This window comes from Scyliorhinus torazame, unplaced genomic scaffold, assembly GCF_047496885.1.
Source record: "Scyliorhinus torazame isolate Kashiwa2021f unplaced genomic scaffold, sScyTor2.1 scaffold_262, whole genome shotgun sequence".
NCBI classification, from domain to species: Eukaryota; Metazoa; Chordata; class Chondrichthyes; order Carcharhiniformes; family Scyliorhinidae; genus Scyliorhinus; species Scyliorhinus torazame.
Window position 1 is genome coordinate 94,410 of NW_027307989.1, and position 23,365 is coordinate 117,774.

Below are 23,365 nucleotides of genomic sequence, written 5' to 3' on the forward strand. Positions count from 1 at the left end.
GACATTATGCGGGGGCGGCAGCCTCCCGTCGCTCCGCTGCCTCCGCGGCGCCCTCGCCCTCCCGCCTGCTCACGCAGCAGCTGGGGGTGAAGTGCTATGCCCACCCTACCATGTCCATTGAGGCGGGCCCCCGTGCGATGGCCGGGGTTGTCGGCCATCGGCCATCGTAGCCGATGTACGGCAAGGCCGGGTTCTTCCTGTGGGCCGAGCAGGCGGCCCACCGGGCCCTGGAAAGGGGGCTCACGGTGGGCGGGACACACGTGGCGGTGGAGCCGCTGGAGGCCACAGCAGAACGTGTTGTTCTATCAAACGTCCCGCCCTCCCTCCCCACTGAGCGCCTCCTCCCCCATCTCAACCTACTGGTGGACTCGCTGCCCCCTCCCCGGGTGAGGGGGATGGGGCTTGCTGCTCCCATCCCGGGAGAAGGGGGTGGATTTCGCTGCCCCCTCCCCGCCTGAGGGGGGTGGGTCTCCCTGCCCCCTCATCGGGTGAGGAGGTGGTTCTCATTGCCCCCTCCCCAGGTGAGGGGGGGTCGGTCTTGCTGCCCCCTCCCAGGGTGAGGGGATGGGTCTCTCTGCCCCCTCCCCGGGTAAGTTGAGGTTCTTTGCTGCCCCCTCCCCGGCTGAATGGGGGGTCTTGCTGCCCCCTCCCCGGGTTGGGAGGTGGGTCTCATTGCCCCCTCCCCAGGTGAGGGGGGGGGGTCGGTCTTGCTGCCCCCTCCCAGGGTGAGAGGGTGGGTCTCTCTGCCCCCTCCCCGGGTAAGTTGAGGATCTTTGCTGTCCCCTCCCCGGCTGAATGGGGGGCCTTGCTGCCCCCGCCCCGGGTGGGGGGGTGGGTCTCTCTGCCCCCTCCCTGGTGAGGGGGGTCTCGCTGCCCCCTCCCCCGGTGAGGCGGGTTATCTGTGCCCCCTCCCCGGGTGAGGGTGGGGTGGGTTGTGCTGCCCCCTCCCCGGCTGAGGGTGGGGTGGGACTTGCTGCCCCCTCCCCGGGTGAGGGGGGTGGATTTTGCTGCCCCCTCCCTCGGTGATGGGGGGGCGTCTCGATGCCCCCTCCCCCGGTGAGGGGGGTGGGTCCTGTGCCCCCTCCCTGGTTGAGGGTAGGTGGATCTTGCTGCCCCATCCCCGGGTGAGGGGGGAAGGGTCTTGCTGCCCCCTCCCCGGGTGAGTGAAGAGAGTCTCTTCTGCCTCCGCCATGGTGGAGACCGTGGCGAAGGCGGAAGGAAATGAGTGCCCCCGCGACACAGGCCCACCCCCGCCAGAACGCCCCGCGCACCCCCACCCCCCCCCCCCCCCCCAGGACCCCGGAGCCCGCCCGCGCCGCCTGGTCCCGCCGGTAAGGTAGGTTGTTCAATTTACGCCGGCGAGACAGGCATTTTAGCGGCGGGACTGCTGCCCATCCGGGCCGGAGAATCGCGGGGTGGGGGGGGGGGGGTACCGCCAACTTGCGCGGCGCGATACCCGCCCCCGCGAAAATCCGGTGGTGGAGAATTCGGCAACCAGCGGGGGCGGGATTCACGCCAGTCCCCGGCGATTCTCCGACACGGTGGGGGGTCGGAGATTTCCGCCCGTTTTCAAACCAATCCTCCGACTTCACTGAAAACATTGCCCCTCTTGTTCAGTGTGTGTCTGTGTGTGTTGCTGAGTGGAGCTTCAGTTTGAAGTGAGAGAGCTTGAAGCGAGAGCTGTTGGTGGTGTGAGGAAGTGGAGTTCCCAGATCCCACCTGCCCCAGCTTGTGTAGTGGGAGTGGGACCATCCAGGGCTGCAGGCCCAGCCTCCTGTCCTCCCACCCCTCTGCCTGAGGTGGGAGTGGGACAATCCAGGGCTGCACGCCCAGCCTCCTGTCCTCCCACCCCTCTGCCTGAGGTGGGAGTGGGACCGCCCGGGGCTGCAGGCCCAGCCTCCTGTCCTCCCACCCCTCTGCCTGAGGTGGGAGTGGAACCACCTGCGGCTGCAGCGAAATACTTTGTTTTGGGCTCCGGCAGGCATGAAGACTGTGGTCCGCCCGCTTTACCACCTGCGGCGGGTGTGGGGCAGCTTTGGACATTACTTTAGGCCCCTCCAGGGCTGAAGAACGCTGCTCCGCTCTGCTATTGTCCTGCGGCGCCTTCCCTTGTGGCCCCTGCATTTAGGCTGCCACCTCCCCACTTCCCCTGTCCTTTGCCGTTTTACACGGCCGGGTGGTACCAGGGGTGGGCATGGCCACCACCTCGGGGGCATCCTCCACCCTGCCGGGGGCAGGGCGGCCAAGACATTATGCGGGGGCGGCAGCCTCCCGTCCCTCCGCTGCCTCCGCGGTGCCCTCGCCCTCCCGCCTGCTCACGTGGCAGCTGGGGGTGAAGTGCTATGCCCACCCTACCATGACCATTGAGGCGGGCACCCGTGCGATAGGCGGGGCTGTCGGCCCCTCGGCCATTGTAGCCGCCTCGCGGATGTACGGCAAGGCCGTGTTTTTCCTGCGGGCCGAGCAGGTGGCCCACCGGGTCCTGGAAAGGGGGCTCACGGTGTGCGGGACACATGTGGCGGTGGAGCCGCTGGAGGCCACCGCAGAACGTGTTGTTCTATCAAACGTCCCGTCCTCCCTCCCCACTAAGCTCCTCCTCCCCATCTCAACCTACTGGGGGAGGTCAGGTCCGGGGTGGCGCCGCTGACGCTCGGCCTGCGGGACCCCTCCCTCCGCCATGTATACTCCTTCTGGCGTCAGGTTTACATAGAATTTACAGTGCAGAAGGAGGCCATTCGGCCCATCGAGTCGGCACCGGCTCTTGGAAAGAGCACCCCACCTAAGGTCAACACCGCCACCCTATCCCCATAACCCAATAGCCGAATCCAACACTCAGGGCAATTTTGGACTCTAAGGGCAATTTATAATGGCCAATCCACCTAACCTGCACATCTTTGGACTGTGGGGGGAAACCGGAGCACCCGTAGGAAACCCACGCACACACGGGGAGGATGTGCAGACTCCGCACAGACAGTGACCCAAGCTGCAATCGAACCTGGGACCCTGGAGCTGTGAAGCAATTGTGCTATCCGCAAGGCTACCTGCCTGACCCGGGAGGAGGTCACGGAGGGAGGTTTTCTGATCTCCCATGTTATGGGAGAGGCGTATTCAGAAGCCCAAATGTATCATGAGTTCAACCAACCTCCCTCTTTAATGTATTGTTGCTTTTTGAAGCGCATGGCTTGTTCTCCAGGTCTGGTGTTACAATTATGGACACTTGGGTTTTTAAACACAAAACAATGTTTATTTCATGAACTCAACTTAACCTTTCAAATAAACATTGGATCACTTAACACCCCTTACTTCAAAGATAACCCCGAAAATAATACAACATTAAATAATCCTTCAGTTATTCCTTTAACCATCCAAGAGACTTAATACCTTTAAACAGAAACACATCAGGTTAAAGACATTACTAATATGAGTTTAAATCACCCAAATGATTCAGCGATAGTCTTTCATGGCAGTGATTGCAGCAGATCCAGCTCACGGCAAACACAGACACACCCAAGCTCGTTTCCTCAAAACTGAAACTAAAAGCTGCAAAATGGCTGAGCTAAAAACCCAGCTGCACCCAGCTCTTGAAGGCACTCTCACATGACACCCTTCAAGGGGAGGACCACAGGGTGTTTTGGACAGCGGATGGCATGCGGTGCAATGCCTGCAGGGGGCTGGGGCACATCCGTCAAAACTGCCCCGCCCTGACTGCCGCAGCCAACGCCAGCTCCGCGGCTGCAGCGGCTGCCACCGCCCCATCTCCTCTGCAACCTCTTCGTCTGCCCAGCAGCCGGCCCATAATAACACCGCGGCTGCAGCGGCTGGCACCGCCCCTCTCCTCTGCAACCTCTTCGTCTGCCCAGCAGCCGGCCCATAATAACACCGCGGCTGCTGGGGGAGGGGGAGGGGGACCGCGGCTGCTGGGTGAGTGAGTGAGGGGGACCGTGGCTGCTGGGGGCGGGGGGAGGGGGACCGCGGCTGCTGGGGGAGGGGGAGGGGGACCGCGGCTGCTGGGGGGGAGGGGACCGCGGCTGCTGGAGGAGTGAGGGAGGGGGACCGCGGCTGCTGGGGGAGTGAGTGAGGGGGACCGCGGCTGCTGGGGGAGGGGGAGGGGGACCGCGGCTGCTGGGGGGGAGGGGACAGCGGCTGCTGGAGGAGTGAGGGAGGGGGACCGCGGCTGCTGGGGAAGGGTAGGAGGGTGACCGCGGCTGCTGGGGGGGGGTGGACCGCGGCTGCTGGGCGAGTGGAGGGGGACCGCGGCTGCTGGGGGAGGGGGGGGACCGCGGCTGCTGGGGGAGGGGACCGCGGCTGCTGGGCGAGGGGAGGGGGACCGCGGCTGCTGGGGGAGGGGGGGGGGCCGCGGCTGCTGGGGGAGGGGACCGCGGCTGCTGGGCGAGGGGAGGGGGACCGCGGCTGCTGGGGGAGGGGGGACCGCGGCTGCTGGGGGAGGGGACCGCGGCTGCTGGGCGAGGGGAGGGGGACCGCGGCTGCTGGGGGAGGGGGGGGACCGCGGCTGCTGCAGGAGGGGACCGCGGCTGCTGGGCGAGGGGAGGGGGACCGCGGCTGCTGGGGGAGGGGGGACCGCGGCTGCTGGGGGAGGGGACCGCGGCTGCTGGGCGAGGGGAGGGGGACCGCGGCTGCTGGGGGCGGGGAGGGGGACTGCGGCTGCTGGAGGAGTGAGGGAGGGGGACCGCGGCTGCTGGGCGAGGGGAGGGGGGCCGCGGCTGCTGCGGGAGGGGAGGGGGACCGCGGCTGATGGGGGAGGGGAGGGGGACTGCGGCTGCTGGAGGAGTGAGGGAGGGGGACCGCGGCTGCTGGGGGAGGGGGCACACGGCTGATGGGGGAGGGGACCGCGGCTGCTGGGGGAGGGGGACAGCGGCTGCTGGGGAGGGGAACAGCGGCTGCTGGGGGAGGTTGGGAGGGGAACCGCGGCTGCTGTGGGGGAGGGGTAGGGGGGCCGCGGCTGCTGGGGGAGCGGGAGGGAGACCGCGGCTGCTGGGGGGGGGAGGGGGACCGCGGCTGCTGGGGGAGGAGGGGGACCGCGGCTGCTGGGGGGGGGGACCGCGGCTGCTGGGCGAGGGGAGGGGGACCGCGGCTGCTGGGGGAGGAGGGGGACCGCGGCTGCTGGGGGAGGGGACCGCGGCTGCTGGGGGAGGGGAGGGGGACCGCGGGTGCTGGGGGAGGGGAGGGGGACTGCGGCTTCTGGAGGAGTGAGGGAGGGGGACCGCGGCTGCTGGGGGAGGGGGCACACGGCTGCTGGGGGAGGGGACCGCGGCTGCTGGGGGAGGGGGACAGCGGCTTCTGGGGAGGGGAACAGCGGCTGCTGGGGGAGGTTGGGAGGGGAACCGCGGCTGCTGTGGGGGAGGGGGAGGGGGGCCGCGGCTGCTGGGGGAGCGGGTGGGAGACCGCGGCTGCTGGGGGGGGGGAGGGGGACCGCGGCTGCTGGGGAAGGGGGACCGCGGCTGCTGGGGGAGGGGGACAGCGTCTGCTGGGGGAGGGGGACCGCGGCTGCTGGTGGAGGGGGAGGGGGACCGCGGCTGCTGTGGGGGGAGGGGGAGGTGGACTGCGTCTGCTGGGTGGGGGTGGGGGACCGCGGCTGCTGAGGGAGGGGGAGAGGGGGACTGCAGTTGCTGGGGAGGGGGAGGGGGACCGCGGCGAATGGGGGAGGGGGGTGGGACCGCAGCTGCTGGGGGGGGGGAACCGCAGCTGTTGCGGTGGGGGGCGCGGCTGCTGTGGGAGGAGGGGGATGTCGACCGTGGCTGCTGGGGACGGGAGTGGGACCGCGGCTGCTGGGGGAGGGGGACCGCGGCTGCTGGGGGAGGGGGACCGCGGCTGCTGGCGAGGGGGACCGCGGCTGCTGGGTGAGGGGGACCGTGGCTGCTGGGGGAGGGGGGCCGCGGTTTCTGGGGGAGGGAGTGTGGGGTTCGTGGCTGCTGGGGGGCGTGGCTGCTGGGGGAGGGGGGAGGGGGACCGCGGCTGCTTGGGGAGGAGGGGGTGACCGCGGCTGCTGGGGGTGGGGTAGGGGGACTGCGGCTGCTGGGGGAGAGGGAGGGGGACCGCGGCTGCTGGGGGAGAGCGGGAGGGGTTCGCGGCTGCTGGGGGGGCTTGGCTGCTGGGGGAGTGGGAAGGGGGACCGCGGCTGCTGGGGGAGTGGGACCGCGACTGCTGGGAGAGCGGGAGGGAGGCCGCGGATGCTGGGGGGGGGGGGATGGGGAACGCGGCTGCTGGGGGATGGGGACACCGGCTGCTGGGGAGGGGGACAGCGGCTTCTGGGGGAGGGGGACCGCGGCTGCTTGGGGAAGGGGAGGGTCCCCGCGGCTGCTGGGGGACGGGGAGGGGGTCCGCGGCTGCTGGGGGACGGGGAGGGGGGTCACGGCTGCTGGGGGAGGGGGAGAGGGTCCGCGACTGCTGGCGTGGGGGAATTGCAGCTGCTGGGGGAGGGGGACGAGGGGGACCGCGGCAGCTGGGGGCGGGGAGGGGTACCACGGCTGCTGGAGGACGGGGGGAAGGGGACCGCGGCTGCTGTGGGAGTGGGTTGAGGGGGACCGCGGCTGCTGGGGGAGGGGAGGGGACCGCAGCTGCTGGGGAAGGGGGACTGCGGCTTCTGGCGGAGGGGGGAAGGGGACCGCGGCTGCTGGGGGAGGGGGACTGCGGCTGCTGGGGGAGGGGGAAAGGGGACCGTGGCTGCTGGGGAGGAGGAGGGGGACAGCGGCTGCTGGGGGAGGCGGGTCGATCTTGCTGCCCCGTCCCCGGGTGAGGAGGAGTGGTTCTTGCTGCCCCCTCCCCAGGTGTGGGGGTGAGTCTTGCTGCCCCCTCCCCGGGTGAGGGGGCTGGGTCTTGCTGCCCCTTCCCCGGGTGAGGGGGCTGGGTCTTGCTGCCCCTTCCCCGGGTGAGGGGGCTGGGTCTTGCTGGCTCCTCCCCAGGTGAGGGTGTGGGTCTTGCTGCCCCCTCCCCGGGTGAGGAGGAGTGGTTCTTGCTGCCCCCTCCCCGGGGTGGGGGTGAGTCTTGCTGCCCCCTCCCCGGGTGAGGGGGCTGGGTCTTGCTGCCCCTTCCCCGGGTGAGGGGGCTGGGTCTTGCTGCCCCTTCCCCGGGTGAGGGGGCTGGGTCTTGCTGGCTCCTCCCCAGGTGAGGGGGGTGGGTCTTGCTGCCCCCTCCCCGGGTGAGGAGGAGTGGTTCTTGCTGCCCCCTCCCCGGGGTGGGGGTGAGTCTTGCTGCCCCCTCCCCGGGGTGGGGGTGAGTCTTGCTGCCCCCTCCCCGGGGTGGGGGTGAGTCTTGCTGCCCCCTCCCCGGGTGAGGGGGCTGGGTCTTGCTGGCCCCTCCCCAGGTGAGGGGGGGGGGTCTTGCTGCCCCCTCCCCGGGTGAGGGGGGGGGCGGGGAAGACTGTGTGCGGCGGGCCCTGGACAGCTGGGGAAATCTGGGGATGCTCCTTGTCTCCGCCCGGGCCTGTGCCAGAGAGGCCCGGGAGTTCGATCAAGACCAGGAGGAGCAGCGCCAAGCTGCTCAGTTCCTTGTTGGACTCCTGAGGGAGTGGAGGGGGCCTCTGAGCACTAAAGGTATCGGTAACGGACAGACAATACAACTGACATGGAGGTAACCATAGCCAGCCTCAACATCAACGGCAGCAGCAACGCGCACCTCCTGTTCCAGTTCTTGCCTATCCTCCGGGACGGAAAGTACGGGGTGTGCATCCTGCAGGAAACCCAGGCCATCCGGGTGACGAAGCTCAGTGGGCCCTGGAGGGGCAAGGAGGAGTCTTCATGGGTCACCTGGCCCCACGTTCGGGCGGGGTGGCTATCTTGTTGGCTCCACATTTCCAGCCGGAGATCTTGGGGGGGGGGGGGGGGGGTCAAGGAGCCGGTGCCAGGCCGTCTGCTGCACCTAAAGGTCCGGGACGGGGCAGTGGTGATTCACTTTGTAAATGTATCCGCTCCCGTGGCCGGACCGCAGCAGGCGGCTTTCTTCCAAAAGGTGTCCACTCTTCTCGGCACCATCGCGGTGGGCGAGTGCATCGTCCTCGGAGGGGATTGTAATTGCATCCTCCGGGACAAGGACCGTGGTGGAGTCCAGCGCAGCCCGGGGGCGGTGGTGAAGCTGGGGGACCTGGTTAGGTCCTTTGACTTGGTGGATGTCTCGCGGACTCTCAACACTGAATTGCGGCTGTGCGCCTCTGTGTGGCCCCAGTTCACAGCGTCCAGAATCGACCGTCTTTACATTTCCAAGATGTACTTTCCGACGGCCTCCATGCAGCAGGTGCCGATCTCGGATCACCACCTGGTGTGGGCGGGTCTCACCCCGTCCCGCGCTCAGACACGGTCCGCGTACTGGCACTTTAACAACCTGCTGCTGGAGGACGAGCGGTTCCTGGACTCGTTCTGCCGTTTCTGGGCCGGCTGGAGAAGGAAGCGGGGTGGCTTCCCCTCCTTGATGCTACGGTGCTATGTGGGCAAGGCCCAGATCCGTGCCTTCTGTCAGGGGTACACAAAGGGGTCTACGGCGGGGCGGAACTCCACGATCGCCAAATTAGCTGAGGAACTCCTCGATCTGGAGTCACGTCTTGCTCAGCCCGATGAGGCCCCGCCCTGGGGCTGGTGTACAGGGAGAAGAGGGGCGCACTGCGGGACCTGCAACTTGCCAGGTCCCACGGCGCGTACACGAGGTCCCGGATCCGTCTCCTAACGGACATGGACCGCGGCTCCCTCTTCTTCTACTCGCTGGAAAGAGGACGCGGGGCCCGTCGGCAGGTTTCTACGCTGCTGGCCGACGACCGGCCCCTCGTCTCGGATCCGGAGGGGGTCAGGACTCCGATCAGGGATTTTTACTCCGACCTCTTCTCTCCGGGTCCGTCCAGCGAGGACGCTTGCAGAGTTCTGTGGGAGGACCTGCCGCAGGTCGGCCCGGAGGGCGCCGGGAAGCTCGATAATTCCATCAACCTCCAAGAGCTGACCGGAGCCCTGGACACCCTCTCACGGGGCAAATCCCCAGGGCTGGACGGGCTGATCGTGGAGTTCTTCAGGGCGTGCTGGGACGTCCTGGGGAGCGACTATGCGGGGATACTGGGGGAATGTTTCGCGACAGAGGAGAGGTGCCCCTTTCGTCGCGCAGGGCCGTCATTGCCTTGCTGCCCAAGAAGGGGGATCTCCGCCAACTTAAGAACTGGCGACCGGTCTCCCTCCTCAGCACGGACTATAAAATCTTTGCAAGGTGCTGTATTTACACCTTGGCCCCGAGCTGCACCACATGATCCACCCTGACCAGTCCTACGCAGTCCCGGACCGCACAATCTACGACAATATCCACCTTGCCCGGGACATTATCCATTTTACCCAGAGGACTGGTATGTTGAGCGCCTCCCTGTCTCTTGACCAGGAGAAGGCGTTCGACAGGGTGGGGAACGGGTATTTGCTCGGGACCCTGCGAGCTTTCGGGTTCGGGTGGCATTTTGTCTCCCGGATCCTATTACTGTCCGCCGCCTCGGAGAGTCTGATTAATGTTAACGAGTCCCTGACGGCGCCCCTTCGCTTTGGGAGAGGAGTGCGTCAGGGCTGCTCCCTGTCCGGTCCACATTATTCCCTCTGCGTGGAGCCTTTCCTGTACCTCCTGCGGAGGAGGTTAACGGGGCTGGTTCTGCGCGAGTCTGACGTGGGGTGGTCCTCGCGGCGGACGCTGATGACGTGTTCCTCATGGTCACTGACCCCGGTGACCTGCAGAGGATGCGAGAGTGCCAAGCGGTCTACTCCGCCGCGTCTTCCGCACGGATCAACTGGGCTCAATGTTCCGTACTCCTGGTCGGTCCATGGCAGATGGACCCACTCACGGAGGAGCTCGGGCCCATCAGCTGGAGTCGGACCAACAACCTCTACTTGGGAGTCCATCTTAGCCCGGCAGAGGAAGCCTGGCCGACGAACTGGCAGGAGCTGGCGACCAAGGTCACCGCTCGCCTGGGATGCTGGACAGGACGGCTCCGAGTGCTGTCCCACAGGGGCCGAGTTCTCGTCATAAACCAGCTGATCGCCTCCATGTTGTGGTCCCGGCTGGTCACTGACTCCTCCCCCTGGCATTGTCACACCATCCAGAGAACCCTGCTTCGGTTCCTCTGGGACAATCGACTGCACTGGGTCGCTGCGGAGGTCTGGAGTCTCCCGATTGCGGAGGGCGGTCAGGCGCTGGTGTGCCTCCGCACCCAGACTGCCACTTTCCACCCTCAGACTCTGCAGCGTTACCTGTACGCTGAGCCTCCTCCACGGTGGGGCCCTGGCGACGGATTTCTTCCCCCAGGTGCTCGGCCTGAACTACGACGTGCAGCTCCTGTTCATTGACCAGCAGGGTCTTCGGAACTCTTTGTTGGCGCTGCCCGTCTTGTACCAGGACCTCCTCAAAGTCTGAAACACGGTCTCCAGGCGCCGCAGCTCTCCCCCGTCAGGGGTAGCGGCTTTCGTAAGGGAGCCGCTGCTCAGGAATCAGCACCTCCGCCAATCTCCATTCGGGTGGCTGGCGGAGCGGAGGGCGGTGGGTGCCGAGGGAAGGGCTGGGTGGCGGAGGGCCGGGCTGTGGATGCCGTGGGAAGGGCCGGGTGGCGGAGGGCTGGGCTGTGGGTGCCGTGGAAGGGCTGGGTGGCGGAGGGCCGGGCTGTGGGTGCCTTGGGAAGGGCTGGGTGGCGGAGGGCTGGGCTGTGGGTGCCGTGGGAAGGGCTGGGTGGCGGAGGGCCGGGCTGTGGGTGCCGTGGGAAGGGCTGGGTGGCGGAGGGCCGGGCTGTGGGTGCCGTGGGAAGGGCTGGGTGGCGGAGGGCTGTGGGTGCCGTGGGAAGGGCTGGGTGGCGGAGGGCTGTGGGTGCCGTGGGAAGGGCTGGGTGGCGGAGGGCTGTGGATGCCGTGGGAAGGGCTGGGTGGCGGAGGGCCGGGCTGTGGGTGCCGTGGGAAGGGCTGGGTGGCGGAGGGCCGGGCTGTGGATGCCGTGGGAAGGGCTGGGTGGCGGAGGGCCGGGCTGTGGGTGCCGTGGGAAGGGCTGGGTGGCGGAGGGCCGGGCTGTGGGTGCCGTGGGAAGGGCTGGGTGGCGGAGGGCCGGGCTGGCTGACACCCCACGAGCTCGCTGGGCGCGGGGCGGTGTCTGTCCGGCGCCCCGCCAGTGCCATCCAAGCCTCAAAACGGCCGTGCTCGGCCCCGCGGGCACACTGGAGCTAGAGGCGGCGCGGTTGTGAGGTTGGCATCCCGTCTGAGCGAACCCCTGCTCGGACGGAGTTCCACATTGGTCCCAGGCCTCGGCGCACCCGCCGGGCGCCGGCGCCCCACAGCCGCAGCCGCCTCACGGAAATACCCTCCGTGCCTTTCCGCACTGCGCGGAGGGGTTTCCTGTCCGGCCTGCTGCTGCACACCTTCCAGCTCCTTTACCTCGCCGCCGTCCCGACACGCCTTGGCGTCCGGCAGCGGAGGTCCCTGCTGGGGGGCCCTCTACGGAGGTGTGCTCCCCATAAAACCTGGAGAGCTGGAGTGGAGGGTGCTGCACACGGCAGTGCCGTCCAATCACAGAGTTTATCACTTCTCGGCCTCCCCAGAGACCTGCCTCTTTTGCGGCCTGGTGGGGACCGTGGAGCTTGTCCATGTTGTCTGTCCTCGGCTGCTCTCCCGCTTTGATTTCTTGCCAACGTTGTTGTTGAGGTTTTCTTTGCACTTCAGCCCCACGCTCCTGATCTACGGACATCCGGTGCGGAGGGGGCGGGGAAGGCGGAGGACCTCCCCGTGAACCTGCTCCTGGGCCGGGCCAAACTTGCCATTGATAGGTCCAGGCAGCGGGCGACCGAGGGGGCCGTCCGGCCCGGCTGTCTGCCCCTCGTCCGCGGCCTGGTTGGCGGCCGGGTGTCCCTGGAGCGGGAGCATGCGCTGTCCACGTCACACTCGAAGCTTTCCGGGCTCGGTGGGCCCCGCAGGGGTTGGGCTGCCGGACGGACCCCGATTCTCACACTTTCATTTGACGGCGTTTTGTTCAGTTTTTGTTTCTCCTTTTTGTTCTTTTTGGGTTGTGCTCCGCCCGTCGTTTTGGAGTCCACCCCCTTTTCTTTCTCCCTCAGTCACTTTGTGTTCTTTTACTCAGTTGCTACAATAGGCATCATGCAGCACACTCGTCCCCGGCTACATGGAGAGAAATGTGGCCGGGCTTCACCTCACAGGAGGGGAAAAAAACACATTATTTTTTTTTTGCCTTCTTTGGCCTTAAATGAAAAATTAATAGCAGTAACACCTTATAAAAGGTGCTGTCGGTTTGTGTAACTGAGAGGGAGGATCTTGGCCTCTTGCTGTGTTTCTAGTTTAAACATTTTCCTGCGTATTAGTTAATTTTCTCCCTCTTTTCCCCAGGAATTTGAATTTTGAAGACTGCAATGTGACCAGGAATCTTTGGACAAGGGATTTTCTCCAGAGGACAAGTGGATGGACTGAGGCCCACTCCACAGGCCGCACTCACGTGAGTTGTCTCTTTATTGCCGCCCCGGCCTTGCACTTAGACACAAACACCCTTTGGTGGGTGACAATGTGTAAATTAAAAATCTGTAATATGAAGCTGTCTAAATTTTGTTTATGAACACAAAATAACAGGGTTCTTTTAAATCTGGGTGTCCTGAAAAGGGTTGGTTTCATTGCCTGAGCCCCGTTCACTCTCCGTATAACCTGTTAGCTATTTTAAACGACACTCAACACTGCTGACAGCACCTTCTGGGATCTTTCTGTGTACCAATGGATTTTGTTTTAAAAAGATTTTTCTTAGTTTTGAGAGGCAGTTTAACTCTTTCAGAGGATTGAAGGGAGTTCTTTAGACTTTGTCCAATCCACACACACAGGATGATGGGGGAGGAAGGGGTTTAGATCCAGGCGGGAATGGGGCTCGTACCAGGAGTGAGAGGGTGGGGGAGAGGACAGACAGCATCCCACCTGGTTAGGATCACATTGCTGCTGCTGTGGGATCTTGCTGTTCACGCACAGACCTGTGGCCTTTGCCCGCAAAGTAATTGTGATCACAATTCTTAAATTAAAATAGTACATGGACTGCAAAGTGGGTTCCAAGGTCTCACATTTCAAAGCCTGAGGAGTGAGTGAGTTGATGAACCGTTTTCACAGGGGACTGAGGGGATATTCAGCCAGGATCACACTGCTGCGTGTGGGATCTTACTGTGTAATCAATACTGCCGTCAGTGTGTACAATACAACAATGGTGCAGAAACAGAGAAAGAGAGAGAGAGAGAAATCCCAGATCAGAAACTCTGAACTCAATTTTGAAAGTGGTATCATTTTTGGGATCTCTCTGTGCACACGTTGCCAGCAGAATTCACAAAATTAATAATAGTGGGATCACTTTAGGGCAGCAGGGTTGCGCAGTGGGTTAGCACTGCAGCCTCACGCCGCCGAGATCCCAGGTTCTATCCCGGCTCTGGGTCAGTGTCCGTGTGGAGTTTGCACATTCTCACCGTGCTTGCGTGGGTTTCACCCCTAACACCCATCGTTGTGCAGTGTAGGTGGATTGGCCACGCTAAATTGCCCCTTAATTGGAAAAAATGAATTGGGTATTTTAAATTTATAAAAAGAATAATAAAAATAAAAAAAATAGTGGGGTCACTTTCAAAACAAATTCATCTACTGTAAAGTTTTCTCGATGGCCCGGAATAAAAGTCCCTTAACTTGAAGCGGATATAATTCTGGAATGAAGCCTGTATTTTAGGCCGAGACATAAATGTGAGGGTGAAATTCAATCCGCAGAGGGCCATTTGAATTCAGGTTCCTGTGGTTGTGATAGTTGGATTCCTGTGCCTGACCCTCTCTCTCTCTCTCCTTCCCAACTATTGGGGAACGGGGGTGAGAGAGAGAGAGCGAAGTACAGAAAGAGTGTGTGTTGGGGGGTGGGGGGGGAGGGGGGAGTGAGATTAGAGAGAGGGAGAGGAGAAAGACAGAGAGAGGATGAAGGGAGAGGGAGGCTGTGAAAATGAGAGGCTTTCTCTCCCTCTCTCCCTTCTTTCCATTCTTGTCTCATTCTGTCTGTCTTCCCAGCGTTCTGCCGATATCTGTCCATCTCTGTCCAGCATTTTAGTGTCTCTTTAAACCTTTAATCTATGAAAACCACCCCACAAACTGCAATGGGGAATCTCATCACATCTTTCTGGGGATACTCTGATTTGGGAATAGAATAGAAATAAATGCTGGGAGGACGATTTTAAAAAGTCTCCGAACGGACCGGTCAGTGGGTTTCCCAGTTTAAAGAGGGGTGTTTAACTCTTTCTGGGGACAGTGGATGTGTCTCCAGACTCGGAATACCCATGGTGTTCAGGGGTGGGAATATAGGGGCGTAGGTGGAGATGGAAGAAATAATATAGCAGGCAATGGAAGGAACATGCCCCCCCTGCTCACCTGCCTGTCCCTGACAGGATCACATTGCTGTGTGTGGGATCCTGCTGTGCATCAATGGCCTGCTGCATTTCCTGAACTTCAACTTAGAGACCATACAAATTTAAAATTAAACTAGTTGTCTGAGTGTAAAGCAGTCGGGAGGAGGTGAGGGACTGGGTCTGAAATGAATAGGCCGCAGCCTGGGTAAAGGTTTGTCCTCAAGCCCAGAGTGGTGTTTGTGCTTTAGACAGGGCGGTGGGATTGGAAGGATTTCTGATTGGGTTTTGTGGTGAAATATCCCTGTCTCTATCCCTCCAGCTTTCTATCTCTCTCTTTCCTATCTCTCCCTCTTTCCAATCTCGCCCTCTTTCCAATCTCTCCCTCTTTCCAGCCATTTCTTTCTATATTTCACCTTGTAATAAATATAAAAGAAAATCCCAATGCGATTTGACGAGAGATAAGAGAGCGGGAGAGGGGAAACAGAGAGAGGGTGGAGGGAGAGCGAGAGAAAAAGAGAGGTGGAGAGAGAGGATGGGGGGAGATAGAGAGAAAAAGAAAGGGGAGAGGTCGGTCGGAGGGAGAGCGAGAGAAAAAGAGGGGGGAGAGAGGGGGAGGGAGAGCGAGAGAAAAAGAGAGGGGGAGAGAGAGGGTGGGGAGGCGATAGAGAGAAAAAGAGAGGGGGGAGAGAGGGGGGGAGGGAGAGCGAGAGAAAAATAGAGAGGAGAGAGGTCGGAGGGAGATGGAGAGAAAAAGAGAGGTGGAGAGAGAAAGACAGAGAGAGATAGAGTGTAAAAGACAGGATCTGTGGGTGGAGTTCTGCTGTGTGCAGTCAAGCACGGCCCAGTTACATTTTGTTTTAGAAAGTGCGATTTTACACAAACTCCAATCCTGAGACAGTCGATTTGAAAATGTTTCCTGAGGGAAAGAAGCCCTGTGAGAAAAAGGGAGGGAGTGTGGGAGAAATTCCCTGTCTCTTTCTCCCCCAGCGCACCTCCCCCTCCCCCACCGGACCTCCCCCTTCCCCACCGCACCTCCCCCTCCCCCACCACCAGCCGCTCTCTCTCTCCAGCTACTTCTCTCTATATTTCCTCTTCCAATAAAATGATAGAAACACCAATGTGATTTGTCGTTATTTGAATGGGGGGCAGGCGGGGGTGGGGAATGTGTGTGGGTGGGGGGGGGGGCGTGGAGGTGGGATGGGGGGTTGAGTGGGAGGTTGTTAAGAGAGACACAGGATTATGGACTGGGCTCCTGTCTCCATCATGTTTATTTATTGTGGGATCCTGCTGTGCACACTGCAACATGTAAACGTGAACACATCGCCTTTCCTAATGTCGCCGAGGTGCTGGAATTGAAGTTGTAAATGTGATAGATTAAGGGATTGTTTCTAATCCCAGAATATCTCCTGTGCTGAAGATGGGCTGATTAGTGACGTGTTGGTGATGGGGAGGGGGGTGCATGTGTGTGTGTGTGTGGGGGGGGAGGGGGGTAATTCAGTCACAGAATTCTCCAAAGTCTCCAAACTTTCCCCCACTCCCCCCGCCTCACTGCCAGTTTTAAAGAGGGACTTTCATTTCATTTCATTGAGACAATTTGCCAATTGCACAGTGCCCGTGTTTTACTGGAACGTCAGTGTTGTGTGTGGAAAAGCCCAGGGCAGCGTTTGAATTGACTTTGACAAAGTTGCTGCTTGTCAAATTCTCTGCCTCTTTCCCCGTCTTACTCCCCGAGTCAGATAAATGGCTGAAGAGAGGGTGGCGAAGGAGGGGAGAGAGCGAGGGAAACAGGAATAGAGAGCAGAATAGAGGTAGAGTTTGATGGGAGGGTCAAAGAGGGGATGGGGAGGGGGGGGTAGGCACACAGTATCTGGGGGTCTCCAGTGTGGAGTCAGTGCCCTGCTCCCAGTCTCAGGGGGGTAGGGCAGGGGAGGGGTTAGGTTATATCTCACCCCCCTCCCCAAAAGGTGTTTTACAGTCTATGAACTAGTTTAATTTGACATTGTGTGTGGTCACTAAGCTGACAGTCCAGGAAAGGCTGCAGGCCATTGGTGCAAAGCAGGATCCCACAGACAGCAATGTGATCCTATCCGGATGGGGAGGTGGGAAACATACTTTTCTTCCCCGCTTGCTGTCATCCTCCCTCACTCACCCCCGTTTTCTCCACCCTCTCTCTGTACACCCCCCACCCCACCCGTGAACAGCATCTGTATTGCCAGTCTGCAGACACATCTCCTCTGCCCCCAGAAAAAGTTACCCTGACCACTTCACACTGACAACTCAGCTGCCCATTCCTTTAGGAGTCTTTTTCCAATCGCCCTTCCAGCAAATATTTCTATTCCCAAATCAGGTGCAGAAAGTGGGAGAAGTTAGCGGAAGCTGAGTTTAAAGTTGTTTAACACCAGACTGCATTCTAGATTCATGCTGGCAGGTTTATACATTGCGATGACGCGAGGCTTTAGTGACAGGTACAGGAATCAGTTTGAATTGAGATTTAGTGACGGACTGACTTTGCATTTGTCCCTTTGTCTCTCTTTCTCTTTACCCATGTCTCTCTCTATTTCCTCCTCAGTCTGTGTCTCGTTCTGTCTCTCTCTGAGTGTCTGTCTCTCCTTGTCTCCCGCTCTCCGACTGTCTCTCTCTCTCTCTCTTTATCTGCCTCTCTCTCTCTCTTTACCTCTCTCTCTCTCCCTCCGTCCCTGCGTTTATGTCTCTGCCAGTCTCTCCCTCACTCTGTCTTTCTCTCTCTCTGACTGTCTCTCTCTCTCTCTTTACCTCTCTCTCTCCCTCCGCCCCCGCCTTTATATCTCTGCCAGTCTCTCCCTCACTCTGTCTCTCTCTCTCTCTCTCTGACTGTCTCTCTTTCTCTCTTTACCTCTCTCTCTCTCTCCCTCCGTCCCTGCGTTTATGTCTCTGCCAGTCTCTCCCTCACTCTCTCTCCCTCTCTCTCTCTGACTGTCTCTCTCTCTCTCTTTACCTCTCTCTCTCCCTCCGCTCCTGCCTTTCTGTCTCTACCAGTCACTCCCTCTATCTCCTCCCCACCCGTCTTTTTCTCTCTCTCTCCAGAAACAGTAAACACTTGGAATAGAACATAGAACATAACACAGTACAGCACAGAACCGGCCCTTCGGCCCTCGATGTTGCGCCGAGCATTGTCCGAAACCAACGTCAAGCTATCCCACGCCCTGTCATTCTGGTGTGCTCCATGTGCCTATCCAATAACCGCTTGAAAGTTCCTAAAGTGTCCGACTCCACTATCACAGCTGGCAGTCCATTCCACACCCTAACCACTCTCTGAGTAAAGAATCTACCTCGGACATCTCTCCTATATCTCCCACCCTGAATCTTATAGTTATGCCCCTTGTAACAGCTGCATCCACCCGCGGAAATAGTCTCTGAACGCCCACTCTCTCTATCCCCCTCATCATCTTATAAACCTCTATTAAGTCGCCTCTCATCCTCCTCTGCGCCAAAGAGAAAAGCCCTAGCTCCCTCAAACTTTCCTCATAAGACCTATCCTGCAAACCAGGCAGCATCCTGGTAAATCTCCTTTGCACACTGATGCACGAGCAATGGCCACTGAAGCGAGGTTGTAGTCCAACTGAAGGCTTTAATAAGCTAGACGTTTCCCCCAGCTGCTCAGGTTGGGGTGGCACGGTTTCTTATACCCCGCTTTTCAGGGCGGAGCTTTCATACATTCTAACCAATAGAAAGCATACAGTTTCCACCAATGGTGCTTCAGCCTATCAGGTACCGTAATACCTATGATACCACATTCACCCCCTGTTAATAAAGAGTCTGGCGGGGGTGGTGGCCTGAAACTACAAAACATGGCAACATGGTATAATTAGTTATGGAGGTACCGTAACACCTCCGTACAGTGTTTAGAAACTATTTACAAGCCTGATAGCTATGTACATTTGATGGTTTATATTTACAGGTTACAATTAAAATGAAGCAATCAGTCGATCGGGGGCCCTGGCCGTCCTCTGTGATCGTCGGAGCTTTTTTTGACTCCGGTGGAGGCTCGGGCGTCTGAGACTCCGGGAGCGTGGCTTCGATCTCCATGGCTGCTTCGGCACCCCTAGATGGCGCTGGTGGAGAAAACGGTTGTCCTGGGAAGGGAGCGCCTGCGGGGGGCGTCGGTGGGTGGGGGTGGGGGTGGGCACGGCGGGACCGGTGGAAGGCCCGAGCCTCCGGTAAGGTGCTGCCATGGAGGGGAGGGTGGGGCTGGCGGCTGGAATGTGCATGGGGTTCCGGCGTGCGCCAGGTCCCATAGGGAGACCGTATCCTGTCGGCCGTCGGGGTACGCCCCGTAGGCGTACTGGGGGTTAACATGGAGCAGATGGACCCTCTCGACCAACGGGCCCGACCTGTGTGCCCGCACGTGTTTTCAGGGTAGGATGGGACAAGGCGCTGCCAACCAGGTCAGGAGCGAGGTCCCAGAGGAGGATTTCCTGGGGAAGACAAGGAGACGTTCGTGAGGTGTTTGGTTGGTTGTGGTACAAAGCAGCGACCGGATGGAGTGGGCATCCGGGAGGACTTCTTGCCAGCGGGAGACTGGGAGGTTCCTGGACCGTAGGGCCAGTAGGACGGTCTTCCAGACGGTTCCCTTCTCCCTCTCTACCTGTCCGTTACCCCGGGGGTTGTAACTGGTTGTCCTGCTCGAGGCGATGCCCTTGCTGAGCAGGTATTGACGCAGTTCGCCGCTCAGAAAGGAGGACCCCCTATCACTGTGTATGTAAGCGGGGAACCCGAACAGTGCAAAGATACTATGGAGGGCCTTGATAACGGTGTTTGCGGTCATGTCGGGGCAAGGGATGGCGAACGGGAACAGTCCTCGTTAATCACGTTCAGGAAGTACGTGTTGCGGTCGGTGGAGTGGAGGGGGCCTTTGAAGTCCATGCTGAGGCGTTAAAAGGGACGGGACACCTTTATCAGGTGCACCCTCTCTGGCTGGTAGAAGTGCGGTTTGCACTCCGCGCAGATTTGGCAGTCCCTAGTGGCTGTCCTGACCTCCTCGATGGAGTAGGGCAGGTTGCAGGTCTTGACAAAATGGAAAAGGTGAGTGGCCCCCGGGTGGCAGAGGTCCTCGTGGAGGGCTCGGAGGCTGTCCACTTGTTCGGTGGCACATGTGCTGTGGGACAGGGCGTCAGGAGGTTCGTTTAGCTTCCCGGGACGATACAAGCTCTCGGAATTGTAGGTGGAGAGTTCGACCCTCCACCACAAGATCTTGTCATTTATTATATTGCCCCGCTGTGCATTATTAAACATCAAAGCAACCGACCGTTGGTCAGTGAGGAGAGTGAATCTCCTGCCGGCCAGGTAATGCCTCCAATGTCTCACAGCTTCTACTATGGCCTGGGCCTCCTTTTCGACTGAACGGTACTGGAGAAGAGGGCCACGGGTCTGCCTGCTTGGTTGAGAGTGGCCGCCAGAGCTACGTCGGACGCATCGCTCTCGAACTGGAAGGGGAGGGACTCGTCAATGGCGTGCATCGTGGCATTTGCAATGTCTGCTTTGATGTTGCTGAAGGCCCTGCGGGCCTCTATCGACAGGGGAAGAACTGTGGAATGGATCAGGGGACGGGCCTTTTCTGCGTAGTTGGGGACCCACTGGGCATAGTAGCTAAAACACCCGAGGCAACATTTCAGGGCCTTGGAGCAGTGAGGGAGGGGGAACTCTATAAGGGGGCGCATGCGTGCAGGGTCTGGGCCTATAAATCCATTTCGCACCTCGTAGCCGAGGATGGCTAAATGGTCGGTGCTAAACACAGATTTATCCTTGTTGTATGTAAGGTTAAGGATTTTAGCGGTCTGGAGAAGTTTTCGGAGGTTGGTGATGTCCTGTTGGTCATGGCCGCAGATGGTGACATTATAGAGATACGGTAATGTTGCCGGTAAACCGTACCGGTCAACCATTCGGTCCATCTCGCGCTGGAAGACCTAGACCCCGTTGGCTCATGTCACAACAATGATTACTAGAATTAAAACCTGAGATATAATTGTTAATGTCAGCGACATGCAAAATATTTCAAAATGCATATTATTGTAGCAAGTTAAAAAAAATCAAGACATATCGTTAGTGATCAATGGATTGAATGTAATCAGTTCCTTCCCATGAGCGTTCTGTCGGAATATTATCAGTGTTTTAATGGTCTGTGTTTGGTTCTCAGTTCCATCAGGTCCGTTTTCCGAAGCTGCGCGCGGCATTCTCCATTCCTGCAGCCGGTCAATGAGGTTTCCCGTTGTGGCCACCCCACGGCGTCGGGAAACCCGCGGACATGGGAGCGCTGCCGGCGAAGGGGAGGATCCTGCCGAGGGAGAATCCCATTGATTGGGATTGTGAGCTGAACAAATGCATTTTTAATTGATGTTATTATCGTTGTGTGGTCAGGAATTACAGATTCTATTCCATTGAATAACAATCTCAATGTCATTATTGTATAAACAATAATTAGAAACTGTATGTTATTATTGGAATGAACAATCTTTCGGCAATCACAGAGAAAGATGCAATGAAATGTTTTCAGTCATTTGCTGTGTTTAATGGACTGAAAAATAATTTTCTATTTTCTATTGATGTTGCGAAATAATAATTGGTTGTAATGTTTGTTGAACTTCAACATAATGAACAAACACGTAATGAATGAATGAGTTAATTGTTTATTCGACCAAGCAGTGAGTTCGAATTCATTCTAATTATTGGGATAAATTACGTTAACAGGTGACTGATCTTCGACAGAAAATAATTAAATAGTTCAAGTAATAAACACTCCATCTGTCATAATTTCACCGGTTTCAAGATATTTAATATCTGGACTCCGTATTGGATTTGGATTTGTTTGTTGTAACGTGTACCGAGGTACAGTTACAGTGAATTTTCTATTACAGATCTAACAGACCATTTAGTCGATGAAAAGAAACCAAAGTACGTAATAGGGCAACAAAAGGTCCACACTGCAAATACCGAGACACCGGCATCGAGTGAAGCATCCAGGAGTAGTAGTAATCAGATCAGTCCAGAAGAGGGTCGTTTCGCAGTCCAGTAACAGCGGGGAAGAAGCTGTATTTGAATCTGTTTTTGCGTGTTCTCAGACTTTTGTATCTCCTGACCGATGGCAAAAGTTTGCAGAGTTAGTAAGCCGGTTGGATGGCTCTTTGATTATGCTGCCCGCTTCCCCAAGGCAGCAGTAGATACAGGCAATGGATGGGAGGTGGGTTCGTCTGATGGACGAGGCGGTGTTCACGACTCTTCGATGTTTCTTGCGGTCTTAGGCTGAGCAATTGCTGTACAACGCTGTAATGCAGCCAGATAGGATGCGTTCGATGCTGCACCTGTAAACGTTGGTAAGAGGCAGTGGGGACATGCCGAATTTCCTTAGTTTCATGAGGAAGTATAGGCCCTGTTGTGATTTCTTAGTGGTAGCGTCGACGTGCTTGGAGCAGACAGATTTTTGGTGATGTGCACAACAAGAATTTGAAGCTATCAACCATCTCCACCTCGGCCCCGCTGATGCACACAGTAGTGTGTACAGTACTTAGATTCCTAAAAACAATGACCAGATCTTTTGTTTCCCGTCATTGAGGGAGAGATTGTTGTCGCTGCACCACTCTACTGGATTCTCTACCACCTCCCGTATTATGACTTATCGTTGTTCGAGATCTGACCGAGCAGCAAACTTTAAATGGAGTTGGAGCCACATATTGCCACACGTCCTGGCTGTATAGGTAGTGTCGTACAGGGCTAAGCACGCAGCGTTCTGGGCACCGGTAATGAGAACAATCGTGGAGAAGGTCAAAATCATTGTGTTCGAAAGCGGAGCGTTAGTCAATGAATATGAGTCTGACGTAGCAGTCCTTGTTGTGGAGATGTTCCAGCGATGAGTGTCGGGCCAGTGAGATGGCGTCTGCTGAGGACCGGTTGCGACACTATGCAAATTGTCGTGGATCGAGGCATCCGAGGAGTGTGGTGTTGATGTGCTTCATGGCCAAAATCTCGAAGCACTTCACTTCGATCGATGTCAAGGCCAACGGACGGTAGCCTTTGAGGCAAGTTGTCTGGTTCTTCTTCTTTCTGGATATTTTATTATTTTTTTCAGTAGTTGCAAAATATCCCTCTCCCATTCAACAACACCTCCACCTTATTGTAACTGTGTGAACAATTGCCCCGTCCAGGCCCCCCCTCACCATCGCCACCATATTGTGAATGTGTGTGTGTGAGGTTGTGAACACCGAACACTTCTGTCCGCCCACTCTCCACACCCTCTAAGTTATTGTGAACAGGTGTGTGAGGTTGTGAACTATTAACCCACCACATGACCTCCGCATCACCTCCCTACTTTACTGTGAGTGCGTATGAGGTTGTGAAAAATTAGCACGTACAATCGTTCCTACGTCTGCCCTTCTAAATGACTGTGAGAGATTTAGTGTGTGAATTGGGGAACAATTGTTCCGCCCGCCGCAACCTCACCGTCCTCTGCAACTGATAGTGATCATGTGTGTGAAGTTGTGAACTATTTCCCCGTTCAATCGACACTACAGCATATCCAATATGTTATGAGAGTGTGAGGTTGAGAACAATTCCCCATACAACCGCGGCGTCATAACTCCACCCGTATTATTGAGAGTGAGTGTGAGGTTGAGAACAACTGCCGGGTCCAACCGCCCTCGTCACAACTCCCTCCACCTCAGCGTGAGGGTATTGATGTGGTGCAAAGCTGCCCCTCCCAAAGGCATATCAGCCGACTGTATTGTGAGCGTGTGAGGTTGTGGACAAGTATTCTGTCCAACTGCCCCGAACGACAAATCTGGTTAGGGAAAATCCCAAGGCTTTTTACACGTACATAAAAAGCAAAAGGGTAGCCAGGGAACGGATTGGCCCACTGAAGGATAGGCAAGGGAATCGATGTGTGAAGCCAGTGGAAATGGGCGATGTACTAAATGAATACTTTGCATCAGTATTCACCAAACAGAAGGGATTAGTGGATGTTGAGTCTGGAGAAGGGTG

General features: G+C 58.7%; 1 long non-coding RNA gene across 2 annotated transcripts; it reads left to right on the top strand.

Annotated features, from left to right (window-relative positions):
- The first annotated feature begins 10,121 nt into the window (after positions 1 to 10,121).
- On the top strand, positions 10,122 to 21,128 carry LOC140406115 (uncharacterized). 2 transcript variants are annotated; one of them, XR_011939044.1, is made up of 3 exons: positions 10,122 to 10,240; positions 12,345 to 12,450; positions 20,532 to 21,128. It is a non-coding gene; the product is annotated as an uncharacterized lncRNA (long non-coding RNA). The 2 variants fall into 2 exon arrangements; XR_011939045.1 differs by having other exon boundaries at positions 10,199 to 10,272.
- The last annotated feature ends 2,237 nt before the right edge of the window (positions 21,129 to 23,365 follow it).